Below are 14,967 nucleotides of genomic sequence, written 5' to 3'. Positions count from 1 at the left end.
CCCCAATGGCAAATTTAAAAGAAGTCCTTGAAAGAAGAAACACAAACTTTCAATAACTACCCGAATAAGTGTTTAAATGAGCTATTAATCAGAGAAATAAAAATTAAAGCAACTATGAAATACCAGACATGATTGATCAACCAGTCAACAAGATCTATTAAGTATTTATTGTATGGCAGGTATTACGCTAGGCCCTGGCCACAGAAAGACAGAAGTGAGACATATACTTCTGAGGGAGCTATGTTCCAATAGTGTGATCTTTTTGGAAAGCAGTGTGGTAATATAAGTGCTACAAAACTTTTCATAGCTCTTGACTCTGTAATTCCAACACTAGGGCTTGACCTCAAGGACGATGTTAGAGAAAAATTACCTTTCTCTACAAAAATAATAATAACAGATCTATTTGTGTAATACTCTGTTATAATAATTTGCTCATTTTAAGCCTATGGGACAATAAGGTCCACATGGTCCCTTCCTTTTTGGCTGTAGGCAGTTCATTTTTGACGAAAAATTATGGGTTCAGTCATGATCTCACTCTGAGGCCCCATTTAGGGAAATTCTTAGTATTTAAGCAACAGGATGGGCTTTCTGTCTAACTTCACAATTATAGATATCTCTAGTTAACCCCTGGCTTCTTAGTGGTCAAGGAAAAATTCCATTTACTGGAAACGTTTGGGTAACGAAACAGCAGAATATATTATAATGTCTATGGACAAGTATTAGGAGGGGAAATTGAAGAAAGAGCCAACTTTTTCTCAGGACTTCTATCATTCCAGGTCTTCTGCTCCAAGATGCCTGTAGAACCCATGACCCTCCTTGACATTTCTCTTTTCTGCCATATCTCAGGCCTACCTTTCCTCCTTGAAAGTTTACCAGAACACCATACTTGGTCTAACTTCTATGCTTCCAGGACCTCAGATTCACTCTGATTTTCAAGATTACTCATTATTTTACGTTAATTCCTTATGGTACAACCAAGCGTCTCACACAATGGCTTGGAGTGGTTCAAGAAGGTATACAGGCCCTGTTTATACTTGATCTTGGTTGATAGATTCAATAAAGAAGTGCTTTTACCTAACAATGGCAATTATTTTTAAGTGGGTAAAATAACCAAGTATTGTTAAGGGGAGGTGGGGGAGAGAGAGAGAGAGAGAGAGAGAGAGAGAGAGACAGACAGACAGACAGACAGAGAGAGAGAGACAGAGAGAGAGAGAGATGGTTCAAGAATGGTTGAACAAATTGCAGCTTACAAATGGATGGGATATTACTGTGCCATAAGAAATGGCAGATATGAACAACACAATTAAAGGTGAGAAGGCATAAGAAATAATGCAGAGTGAATATGCAGGACCAAGACACTGATGATAATGATGGAAAAAATTAATAATAAGAGAACTTGGGGGGTAAAACATAGATAAGAAAGAAATCAGAAGGAATATAAGAGACAAACTATTTTGTTTGAGTTAATGATCAATTTAAAAAACAAAATGTGTACTTGGAGTTTGTGATTTTATGTAGGATTTTAAAATGTTAATGTTTTTGTTCATGTTTACTTAGTTTAGAATAAAATAAATGTGAGGGCAGCTAGGTGGTACAGTGGATAGAGCTCTGGCCTTGGAGTCAGGAGGACCTGAGTTCAAATCTGACCTCAAATACTTGACACTTACTTAGCTGTGTGACCCTGGGCAAATCACTTAACCCTGATTGCCTCACCAAAAAAAAAAAAAAAGAATAAAATAAATGAATACAGGATCTGCAGTTTTAAAAGTTCTGCTAAATATAAGATTATCAACCTGGTCATGTTATAACCTATTCATATTCCAATGCCTCAATCTGAGGACCACCTGAAGGATTCTCCCACTCTTGCAAATTCTCTTTGAGGATTATTGATTTAGATTAAAGCTATATCGTAGAATTTCACATTATTTTCTAAATACATAAACCAGATCATCACATGAACTGGAGCCAGAAATATTTATTAAATGCTCCTATGTCCCTGCCCTCAGGGTGCTTAAATTCTCTCTTCTTTACTTTCTTCTGCTATAAGCTTTGATAGAAGCTACCCCAATTGATAGCATGGGTAGAAATAGAACTAGGGCGTGACAAGTAGGGAATTTCCCCCAGATGCTGACAAATTTAGCGGGCTCTTGTCAAAAGTCAATAACCATAACCACAAGTGAGGGGGGAGTGGTGATGGTTGGTTGCTCAGCTCAGGGGGGTGAGGATAGGAGGGGGCAGAAGGGTGACCAATGAATTAATTCCTCTGACGCATACAGTTTGTCGGGCTTATTATTTCCAACTCAGATCTGCCTATGAAGGTCCTCCTCTGGCTCATGATGGAAGGAGATGATTTCATAAGCAGCGTCTTCTGAATGTGAGCAGCAGTGTGCATGTGTGGTTTGTATGCAAACAATCCTTGATAGGCTTTCAAATATTGGGGGTAGAAGGGTATTAAAGACTTTCCCTTCCTACTCTTGTCAGAGCTCACTCTAGGAAGAAAAGTAGAGAACAGAGACTCAGTTTTGGAATATTGATCTTTGTTATTAAGGCTGGATCACTGTTGTGGTATCGTGGAGGAGAAGTCTATCTGGCCACCACCAGCTCTAGGAAACCAGGCAACCCCAGCTGATGCCGATATGTCCAAAACAAGGCAGGGGCTGTCTGAGGATCATATTATGACTTGAACTGTGCTCAAAGGCTGCATCACTATCCAGGCCAATACCTATCCCATACTTGTTCTTTGAAGTGGAAGAGAAAAAATGGGAGTTCTGCCAAATTAAAATTAGTTGCAACATTGTCATTGCCACATAAGAGAAAAGAGCTGTTATTCTTTAGACTCAGAAGCCCAAAGGTAGAGCTGGCAAACTTTGCAGCAGAAAGGCCCACAACTTTGTTGTGAGAGACAGCTTTGAGCTCTGCTAAGTTTTATAGGGGTGGGTAACCTGTGGCGAGGACACATTTAGCCCTCTAGGTCCTTAAGTGTGGTCACATGTGTCCTCGAGGCCACAGGTTCCCTACTCCTCTAAAACTTTGCCAGATTTACTCTTGACCTGAGCTTCATATCTTTCCTTTGACAATCTTTTTCTCCCTTTTTTTTTTAAAGGCAATGAGGGTTAAGTGACTTGCCCAGGGTCACACAGCTAGCAAGTGTCAAGTGTTTGGTCTGAGGTCAGATTTGAACTCAGGGCCGGAGCTCTATCCGCTGCGCCACTGTCCATTGCCCCAACAATTTTGATCCTACTTTTGCTCCTGCTGGGCCTGAGATTCTTAACCTTCTTTGTGCCCAGGTCTGCTTTGGAAACTGAGGCAAGCTAATGAATCCCTTGTCAGAATTTTAATTAATTGATTTACTAACAGACAAACAAACTAAATTATCAGTGTTTAACTAAGTGAAAGAAATTCTTTCCATTAGAATTTAGTGAAAATAAAAGGGTATCTTTTTTCCATCCAAGTTTGCAAACTCCTTGGAATGTCCGAATTCACGGACCCCAGGTCAAGAATTCTGCATTAGAGCTATTGAGAAACAAAAGAAATGTATCTTGGTTAGATTAAGCTGCCAAGTAAAAGGCTTCTGAAATGTTTTTTTTTCTTTTCATACCCTCCGGTTCAGGGACAAACCTTCGTAGGGAATCTCTTTGAGTCTCTAGGCAACATTGATTTGCCAACTTCCTTCTTATCGTGGGCCATCAGCTGGGCTGAAAGCAATGAGTGAGTGTGAGAGAGGAAGCTTGGGAAATGCTCAGAAACGTGGCCTGCAGGGAGCCTGTCCCAGGAATTAGTCTGGCCATTTACTAGATCTTGTTACCCGATTGCTATAATCCACATTTGCCTTAAATCACCCAAATAATGACTAGAAGTGGAGATAATGGAAGGAAGACAGGATCTATGCAAAGCTCAGAGGGGATTTGTGGTCTTTAGGCCTTATCAACCAGTGAGCCGTCAAATTGGCAGAGGTTCCTAGGACACCATCCACATTCCTACCTTGAGGGAAAATATCAGATGGGAGTGAGGTCACTGGCTGAGGCCCTGTCCTTGGCTTAATTGAGTTCAAGGGGTTTTTTTTAATTTTGTTTTATCAGCGATTTTGCTGAAGGCATGGATGACATGGTCATAAATTTAATTAATTAATTAATTTTTAGTTTTCAACATTCACTTCCATAAGATTTTGAATTCCAAATTTTCTCCTCATCTGTCCCCCCACCCCCACCCCAAGAGAGCATGTAATTTGATGTAGGCTCTACCTATACATTCATATTGAACCTATTTTCACATTAGTCATGTTGTAAAGAAGAATTAGAACTTGGTTATAAATTGGCCAGTGGCCCAAAGCTTGGAAGGGCCAGCTGGTACTTTGGACAGCAGGATCAGGATGAGACAACGAGATGGCAGTTCTTGGATGACTCAATCAGGACATACAAGGATCAGCTGGAGGAATGAGGAACATTCAAATATTTAAATATCTGAAGAGAGAAGACATTGAGTCTGTCTTCAGATATTTAAAAGTCTATTATGTGAAAGAGGGCATGAACTTATTCTGTGTGGTCTCTGGGGGCAGAATTAGGAGCAGCAGGAAGAAGTTGCAATTAGGACCAATGGATGTGAAGAAAAATTCCCCAATGCCTGGAACTACCTGAAAGTTTAAAAATCAGCCATGTTAGGGTATGGTCACAACCCTCATGTCTGTTTGGAGAGTTCATACACAGTGATGACAAGTGTTTTATTGATGTTACTGGAATCTAGGCTCACTTGTCCACTCAGAGTAGTGAATTCATCATTACTGGAAGCTCTTCAAATGAAGGCTAAAAGGTGGCTTGTGGGGGGTATTTTTAGAGCTGATCCCTAGACTAAATGACCTGCGAGGTTCCCTTCAGCTCTGAGATGCTATAATTTTATAGGAAGCAAGGTCACCTTTTTATAGTCACTATCCCTATTTAGGCAGTTAGGTGGTGTGGTGGGTAGAGCGCTGGACCTAGAGTCAGGAAGACTCATCTTTGTGAGATCAAACCCAGCTTCAGACACTTACTACCTGGGTGACCCTGGGCAAGTCACTTAACCCTGTTTGCCTCAGTTTCCTCATCTGTAAAATGAGCTGGAGAAGGAAATGGCAAACCACTCTAGCGTCTCTTTGGAGAAAACTTCAAATGGAGTTACAAAGAGTTGGATACAATGGAAAAAAAATCCTTCTTTGAACATTTTCTAGTACATTACTATTCATGGGGCTTCTCAAAGACATTTCCAAAGGTTTTTAGGTATTAGCAAGAGCAGGTGATGCAAGACTTCTTGAGGACCTGCTATGTCTTTTTCTTTGCACCTTCATGCAGAATGCCGCAAGAAGAGGGGACTTTCTTCTCTTGTTTCCCCACCAAAGAGTGGCAATGGCTACTTATTTGCAGAAGCACATGACAGGGGGAGCCGTATGCTTACACATATCCACAGAGAGGAGTTCAAGGACACTGTTCCTGAACACTCAGCTCTCCTGTGTAGAGAAGTATAGGGGATTTTGAATTCCTGAGGCACCATGATGAGTGATGAATCCATCCTTTGAGTAAAGATTCAGCAGGCAGTGCCAGCTTGGACGGTCATCTTGTGACTAATCACAAATTCAGCCTCACCCCCATCCATGTCAGGTGATGGAGCTGAGAAGTTAGCTCACCCCTGGCTATGGTAACTCCTCTGCTAACTAGCCAACTCTGTTCTTTTCTCATGCCTCGTAGAAGCCACTTTCAATTGTTAACAACCATCTTTCACATTAGACTCACATCTTCCTCCTTGAATGACTATAGTTTGTGTACATGTCATTCTCCACCCCTACCCTTAACCCACCAAAAGAATGTAAGCCCCTTGCGGGCGGGAACGGATCCTTTTTTGCTTTTGTACCTCCAGTACCTAACATAACATATAGCAGGCACATAATAAATGCTTGTTGACTTGAATTAAATTGAATAAGAAAATTGGATAGCATTTTCTTTCTTAGAAAAAAAAATGGCCATGTGATGTTAAAATCACCCAAGAGATTTTCTGTCAAAGGCTGCAAATTGAATGAGCTTTTTGAGGTCTGCTTCCTCTTCCCCCTTCCTTACTGGACTTTGATCGAAATTAAATAAACACACTTGATTGTGTCAGCTCTCATGAGTCTGTATTTGAAAGAACTTTTGTTGCGTTGTCGTTTATGTTGCCGATCATTTATAATCAGCCATGGGCAGATTAGGCAGGTGCCCACCTAGCATGACATGATGTGGTAGGAGGAGGCTTCTTCCCAGACCACCCTCCTGCCCCATATGTCTCTGTTCACATCAGCCCACAATGCTAGAAATCCCCGTCATTAGAGATCCTCTCTAGGGGACAGCCTATGGTAGTCCCTGTAGCCTTCTTTTAAAGGTCAAATACTCCTGAGAGGTGTCACAAATTAAGATGTTAACAAAGTCTTCAAAGGGGAGGAGACCTTCAGAGAAAAGATGGCCTGGGAGCAGTGAGTGAGTGGGAAGAGACAAGGCTGAAAGAGTGGGAGAAGGGAGAAGGAAGAAGAAAGGGGAGAAGGAGAAGAAGGTGAAGGAAGGTGAGGAAAGAGGAGTTAGTAAGAAGACATTATTGTCTTCAATTATCTAGGAAAGTTACTAGGAGCAGTGGGTGGGAAATGTCAGAGAGACAGGTATCTTAATGCGGCTTTTAGAGGAATGAGCTCCTCCTCATAACTGGAGGCCTTCTGGTGGAGGATGGAGAGCCCCTTGTCAGGGATGTCATCAACCCATCTGAACCAGCCTCTAACCTGTGGATGGCTGTAGCCAAACAGAGCAGGCTAGAGACAGGAGAGTCAGGAATCAAAGAGAAGTTTAATTTCAAAGTGAGAGAAACAGCTTGCAAGCAGGGAGGAGAAGTAGATACATGTGTTGGGGCCCTGCCCCTAGTTGGGGACCTGCTTTAGTGTGGGCAGATCTCAATACTTATACCAATGGCTGCTCAGGGAGCTGTAGCCCTGACAATGAGAGGTAACAGCAATAATGTGACAAGTTTGGTTTATAGTAGCGCTTCATGACCAGAACATGGTTACGGGCTCAGAGAACACTTGGTGCTGGTCAAAGAAATATAACAATTATATGAAACAATTCTGGGATTTTGCTGTGGCTGAGATCATCCAGAGGGTGAGTGCAAAGGATTGTTGTTATGCCAGGCTCAGGGCACAGCCTGGTTGCTGGCCTTTGATTCTGTCTCTTAATATCTTGATACTGTCAAGGTGATTCTTGCCTATCTCTGAACTGGACTGTATGCCCCTGAAGTCCTTTCTAGTTTTGAGACTGGGATTCTGACTCTGGAGGAGAGAGAAAGGAGAGGCAGGAGGTGGGAGGCAGGAGGTGAGAGAAGGAAGGGTACAAAGGTCAAAGAGGAGAAGAAGAAGAAGAGGTATTAGGTGGGAGGAGATGACTGATGAGGCCCTTTTAAGGCAGTAACCCAGGGAGAGAAAAGGGCTCAGGAATTTGAGGCAGGACCAGCAAAGAAAGCCAAGAGGGTTTAGTTCAGCCAAGCACCTGCCCCAGGTGTCTACTTTGCTCCATTACTAACAGCACCAGGGAATTAAGATCCTATCATGCCTCTGTTTAGCTGCATCAATACCACGATGTTTCCTGGCTCTACAGAACAGACCCCCGGAGAGGGAGTTAACACGGCCCCCCTGGCCATGGGGCACATTCAGGAGCCTGCTTGGCTGTGTTATCTATTTGTGTCCAGAGTACACCTTGTGTGTTTACTCGAAAAGTACAGACACAGGTGCCCAGCACCACTGAATGGGGGCTGTTGACATTTAGAGAAGATTTTGGTTGGTGTTCTCTGGCGAGAATTTAAAGTCCATGTAATCATGATCTCAGACGAAGTCGAAGTTAAAATAGATTTAATCAAAAGTGAAAAATAGAGAAACTACACTGTGTTGCTAATATTACTCAGTATTGTCTTAAACCATTTAAAATACCTAGACAGTATAAAATACCTGAGCATATACCTGCTGAAACAGACACACTATGTGAACATAAACATAAAACACTTTCTATATAAATAAACTCAGATCTAAATAATTTATTGTTCATAGGTAGGTAAAGCCAATATAATTTTTAAAATGACAATTTACTTGACTAATCTATTTATTCAATGTCATTCTAGTTATATTACTAAAGAATTGTTTTACTGAGTTAGAAAATATAATAACAACAAAGTTCATTTGGAAGAGCAAAAAGTCAGGAACTTCAAAGAAATCAGGAAAAAAAGACGTAAAAGAAGTAGATTCGTCAGTATTAGATCTTAAACTATATTATAAGGGAGAGCATTGCTGAAGCGTCAAAAGGAGCATTTTGATTATTTTAAATTAAAATGTTCTTGTATAAATAAAACCTATGTAGCAAAGAACAGAAGGAATGCAGAAAACTGGGGAAAAAACTCTTTCATAGACAATTTCTCAGACAGGATGTGATTGGGTTGAAATATTGCTATGGTGTAGGAAATGATGAGCTGGCTGATTTAGAAAAACATGGAAAGATTTGGACTTATGAAGGAAGATACTATCTACCTTCAGAGAAACAGATGACAGGTGGAAATTAGCATAGTACAGTCTTACATATATATGTATGAGTATATATGTGTATATTTACAGATATCTATGTTTATGTATATATATATCCAAGCTTAGTTGTAGCCTTCTTTAGGGTGGGGGAGGAGGAGAGAGAGAGAAAAAAATAAAGTAAAAAGTGCACAGCAGAGAACAAAAGAAAACCAACAAGGAAGCAGAGAAAAGCCCGGCAGCTTTGAAAACAACGTGGAGTATTTGTTTGATAGGTTTTCTTGAAATGGAATTTCACTGTTTTATTTTGAATCTTCTCATGGTCTGCTGTGTATGTGGCAATATTTTTTTTTCCTCATTTTGTATTTAAGTTTAAGATAAAACAAATTTACCCCTCCCCCCCACAAAAAAGAAGAGAATTTAAAGTCCAACAGAGTCCTCCCAACTCATCCAAGAGCAAGGCTGTGAAGAGACCACAAAGCTGTGACCCCCTCTCCCATCAGGCCTTGCAGACATCTGGAAGGAGGGGACCTTTCTGTATGGCAGCCTCAGTCAGTCTTTAGTATGAGTGGTATCTCCTTGGATTACCACTTAGGGCCCTTCCTAACCTGATGGCATCTCACTTTCAGCCTTGACACTAATGTGTTATTGTATGGCCTTGACTAAGATACTTTTCCTCACTGTGACCTGGTTTCCTTTTCTGTAAAATAAGCTTTCAAGTACCTTCCAATCCTCAAACTAGGAATTGGTCTTTGCGTACTTACTGGTGTTAATAGAAGCACGTTGTCCCAAGTGAATAATGGACAGTACTACCGTACTCTACCCTCGCCAGGACACATCTGGAGCCATATCAGTCTTCAAGTATGTAGGAAAAACATGTGGAGCTACCTTCCGTAGGATTATTATAAGGAGGCAGGTTTGTGAAAAACTTCTCTATGGGGAAACTGAGGCAAGTCTAACTGCCTGATATTCCCCATTTGGTGACTGAGCCAGGAAAAGCTAGCCATTCTTTGGGCAGTTGACAGGGGGGAGAAGCGGTTTCTAATGCTCTGATGAGCATAGCCAAAGTCAACTCCTTCTCTCTGGGAACAGCTCTGTTGACTACATGCATGTGGAAGCAAACAACGTGATTGTCTAGGTAACCTGGAGATAGGACTTCAAGCCCCAACTATGTTTTCTGCTTTGTGTTTCTTTCCCTGAGCACAGGTGGCCAAACAGTAATCCCCAGAGAGTCATTTCTAGCCTTGGTGGCTACCTTCTGAGCTTGAGAATTTGGGAGCGCCATACTGCTTCGTCTCCATGCCAGGAAAAGTCATCAGCAGTGAACATCAGAGGTATTACTAAGGATGCGATGGTGAAATAAAGGATGATGATGATGGTGATGGTGATGATGATGAAAGTGCCCTCAGGGAAGGGGATGAGACAGGGATACACATAATTAGGATATGTAGCAAGGATCCCCTAGAAGACTCTGGAACCCTCTGATACCTTGGGTTCTTAAGGAGTGTTTCAGGTAATTATAAGTATTGAAACAGTGGCTCAAGCATTCTTTGTTCACAGATCAGGCAGAAATCAGACATCAAAGAGCAATGTATTTAATGAAGACAAAATAGTAAGGTGGCCCATAATTTGGAATTTCGAATCTTTTTCTGGGGGACAGTGTCGGGGAGGAAGGGAGGGAGGCAATCCACTTTGGTATAGACTTTATTACGTGATCACTACAATCGACAAACAATTCTTGAGTTTCTCCCTATTCCCTACTGAGGAAAGTTCAGACTCTCTGGCATTCGAGGCCTTCCATATTCTGGAACCACCTTACCTTTCTGGTCATTTTATCTCAATCCCTTCCACACACTTTCTGCTGCAGTCAAACTGAACAGCTTCAGTTCCCCAAATGATCACTGGGTTCTCCAGTCTCTGGGCCTTTGCTCACGCTATTTCCTATGCCTGGAATGCTCTCCTTCCTATTAAATTCCTACCCATTCTTTAAAGTCCAATTCCATTTAATTACTCAATTTCCATTCTTCCTCTGGGTGTGCTTTGTCTCTCATGGTCAGAAATTGCTTTCCCTTTTGTACTTCACATGACATTTTTTTTTTCTTTTGGGCAGTCAGAGTCATAAGCTCATAGACTTAGGCTGGAAGGAGCCTTCCAGAGATCATTGAATCTGACCTCTCCATTTTATAGATGAGAAAACTGAGCCTCTCTCAAATGCACCTATTAAGTCAGTGGAGTTATCCATATTTGTGTCGTCCTCTCATATGTCCATGTCATCTGAAGATTAGATAAAGCAACTGGGGATGTTTATCTTGGAAAAGAGAAGCCTCAGAACACACAAGCCAGCTATCTTCAAGGTACTATCATGTGCAGGAGAGATTAGATCTACGCAAAGTGAACATTTTAGGCTAGGTGACGGGAAAAACTTCCTAACATTTTGAGTGGCTCGTCCTGGGAAGTATTCGAGCAGAAGCTGAAGGACCACTCTTTGGCTAGACTGTAATATTGGTACAGGTACAGTGACGGTAAAAACATCTTTTTGGGCATGGGTTATACCAGAGAGCCTCTGAGGTCCCTTCCAGTTCTTGGATTCTGTGAACACTGGGGCTAGAGTCTCACGTCCTGTTTCCAAAACCTTCCTCTGTGTGACTTTAGATAAATCACTTTAACCTCCCTGGGTCTGTTTCCTCATCTGTAAAATGAAAGGTTAGGGTTAGATGACTTCGATGGATCCTTTTAGCCCAGGACCCTGAAGGCTCAGCCAGAGGACCACAGGCTCTGGGAGATTCTATCAAGCTAAAAGGCCTTGGGACCTGGCTGAGCTGAACAACCCACTTATGTCTCAACCCTCCAAGGAGTGGGTCAGCTCATCTTCAAAAGGCTCAGTCCTAGACCCTTTGCTTCATGGTGATATTTCTTATCTAAAACAGCTCAGGAAGCCAGACTCACAAGCCATAGAAGGGGCTGCATATTAATAGAAGGTAGGGACTAGGCACCCACCTGGATGAATTTGGGGATCTTTAAAAGTATTAGAAGGTATTCTCAGAATGGAGCATGGGATCCTTCCCTCAGGACATGCTCAATAACAAATGTGTGAGTTTAGTTGGGCCAAGGAAGGCTTCCTTCCATTTCACTGAACACACCTTTATGATAAAAAAGAAAATTTTTACTAGTGAATTGAGTTTCATCAAGCAACAAAGACAGCCAAGGCACACTTTGCAGATGCTTCTAGTGCAGGGCGTTCCCTCCGTGTGTGTGTGTGTGTGTGTGTGTGTGTGTGTGTGTGTGTGTGTGTGTGGCAGGAAGGGGGATAAGAAGCTTGTCAGGTGGGTATGGGAATATTTGGTAAAAAACCACATTATCCTGCTGAAATATTCCAAAAGTAAAAATGACAACAATAATAACAGCCAGCATTTATATAGCCCTTCAAGGCTTGTAAAGCATTTTACAAGGTAGCTTGGTGGTACAGTGGATAGAGTGTCTCGGTTGGAATTGGGAAGACTTGAATTCAAATCTGGCCTCAGACACTACCTGTGTGACCCTGGGCAAGTCACCTAATTTGCTTGCCTCAGCTTCCTCATCTGCAAAAATGGGGATAACAATAGTACCCCCCAAGGTTGTTGTGAAGATCAAATGAGATAACATTTGCAAAGTGCTACATAAATGCTAGGTATTATTATTTTATTTGAGCCCCAAAACAACCCTGGGAGGTAGGTACTGTTATCGTCCTTTTACAGATGAGGAAACTGACCTAAACAGAGGATAAGTGACTTGCCAGGGTCACAGAGCTGGCAAATGTCTGAGATAGGATTTGAACTCAGGTGTTCCAGATTCCAACTCAAGCATTCTGTCCACTGTGCCACCTGTCTATTAAATAGAAGTGTTTTTTTTTTAAAGCATCCTAAAAGCTTTAATAGCTTAAACTTTCACTAAGATTCTTGGGACACCTTGTATTATGTACTGGATAAAGTTTTCTTTATGAAAAATGATTTAATCCCTTTATTTTACCATTTGCATATGGGTGGTAAATTCTCGATTACCTTTCATATTGAATAGAGGATGAAGTAGGGTTTACTGAAAGATAAGGAGTACCCAAGGGGAGAAATAAACAATCAGTCGCCTTCATGAAGCTTCCTCTTCTGCTCTAGGCGCTGTCCTAAGCCTTGAGCAATAGAACTATGCAGACTGTGTGCCCGCCCCAGAGTCAGTCACCCCTGACAGGAAGCCCCAGGCACAGGGGAATGTGTCTTTTCAGGCCCACCTGACATGTGCTTTCATTAAACTAACCTGTCCGCTGGACCTGTGCCCACGCTTACAGATCCCCGTACCTCTCTCGCTGAAACCTTTCCCCCAAATCACACACCAAGCTGAATTCTCCAGCAGAGCTCACAGCAAGAGTGTCTCTCTTCTTATCCTCTTGTCTTTCCATGTTACCAGGAATCTGGTCAGCTCTCCTGGAAGACATCATGCCTCTGGCCATCTTTTCCAGTCCTTGTTTCAATACCCTGCCCCGGCCCCATTCACTTTCATGTAACATTACTATTCAACACCCCTGCCCACACATTGCGCACACGAATACACACACACACACACAAACAAAAAAAAAGACACAGCTTGGAGAAGGGAGAACCCTCTGCTCATGACTTCTACTGCCAGTCCTGGCTCAGAAGCCTTTCCACCTCTGCAACATTCACTCCATCATCTCAGATCGGTCAGTCCGGTGGTTTGTTTCCATGATCTCCTGGACCCCAGTCATTTTCCCTCCTTTCTCAGAGTTCAGTACCTTGACCCCCAGCGTCTGGCTCTGGGGCTAAGGTGAAGCTTAGGTTACCCATTTGAACCTTAGGCAACAGTTTTCTTGCTAAATTCTGACCTTTGTCTCTATATCCCTATAGTAAAGGGAAGATAAAAAAAAGGGAGCAGTCGGTGGGGTTAAAGACTGAGGCAGATAGATAGGGGAAAGGGGGAGGAAGAGAAAGAAAGAATAAATGGGGGGAGGGAGGGAGGGAGAGGGACAGAGAGAGAGAGAGAGAGAGAGAGAGAGAGAGAGAAATGTCCATGATCTCAGAAAAATCAGGTGAGGAGAGTGTGGAAGAAGGGAGGAGAGGGTGGCCAACAGTGCAGAAGGGTGAAGGAGCATATGGGAGAAGCCACAGAGGGGTCAGGGGTAACCCTTGAGACATCAGTACTGTGCTGAGGGGGGCCAATGCTTGGAAAAACTTGAAAGACATTCAGGAGTGGGTAGGTAGGTAGTAAGCAAGTGGAGGCAGCTGGTGTAGACTTTTCAGGAGTTTAGCAAAGGGGAGAAGAGATATAAGATAATAAGATACAGGGTCAATGAATCTTTTTTAAAAATTAAAACAGGGGAGATCTGAGTATGATTATAAGCAACTGGGAAGGAATTCTTTGGGAAAGATTAAAAACAAAACACAGAAGGATCAGTCATTGATGGAACAAAATCCTGGAGGAGACAAGTTGGGATAACACTCCCACCTGGAGAGGCTGGCCTTGACAAAGGAAGGGGGTCCTCTGAACAAAGAAGAGGGATGAAGATACAATCAAGTGTTTTAGGGCATGCAGGAAGGGAAATAAGGGAATCCATCACGAATTCCGCCATCTTGATCCACTCTCCTTGCAACACTAGATCACAGAAATTCAGAGTCCGGACCTTGGAGGTTCAGTCCAATCATTACTTGAAGCATGAGACCCCTCTACCATGTCTATTTAGCAGATATCCAATCATTGCTTGAAGACCCTTAAAGGGGTCTCCACCCTGCCCCCACCTGTAACCCATTCCACTGTCAGCTCTGATTATTAGGAAACTTTTCTTTAGATGGAGATGAAATTTGCCTCCTTGTAGCTTCCACCCATGAATCCAGGCCTAGTCCCTCTTCTACAACAGAACTTTATGTATTTGAGGAGAGCTACCATCAATGAAACAAAAAACATTTAAGTCCAAAGACACGTGTCCTGGTTAAATGTATATCAGCAAGGTTGCTTGAGTGGAGACATGCTTATGCCACTTGGTATCCTCAGCTCATCTTCATATGAATAGCTGGGCAAACTGCATCCTAGATACAGGACACAGTGATTCGGGTAGGGACTGAGGGCTGCTTCTGCCTTACACATGGGCTTTCTCCTGCTGAGATAATGAAAAAGGTTTTAGGCATTAAATGGCCTGAAATAGGGGAGAGTCAGTGAAATGAATGGTCCCATTTGCTATGCTCTGTTAAAGCAGGACATGCAAGACTCCAGTATTTGAAGTGAAGATGTGCCTAACAGATTCAGACTCGGAAGGACAGAGATTCGGGGAAGCAAGCCATGCTAGCAGATTGTGGATTGTCTCCAAGAGACCTCCAAGGAGCTGAATATGGGGTAGGAGTGAATTCATCAACATTTCTTACGGAAAATGAATTTGCCAAAGTGCC

This window comes from Phascolarctos cinereus, unplaced genomic scaffold (genome assembly GCF_003287225.1).
Source record: "Phascolarctos cinereus isolate Bilbo 61053 unplaced genomic scaffold, phaCin_HiC Scaffold_4;HRSCAF=312, whole genome shotgun sequence".
Lineage (NCBI taxonomy): Eukaryota > Metazoa > Chordata > Mammalia > Diprotodontia > Phascolarctidae > Phascolarctos > Phascolarctos cinereus.
Note: the sequence above shows the minus strand (reverse complement) of the source record.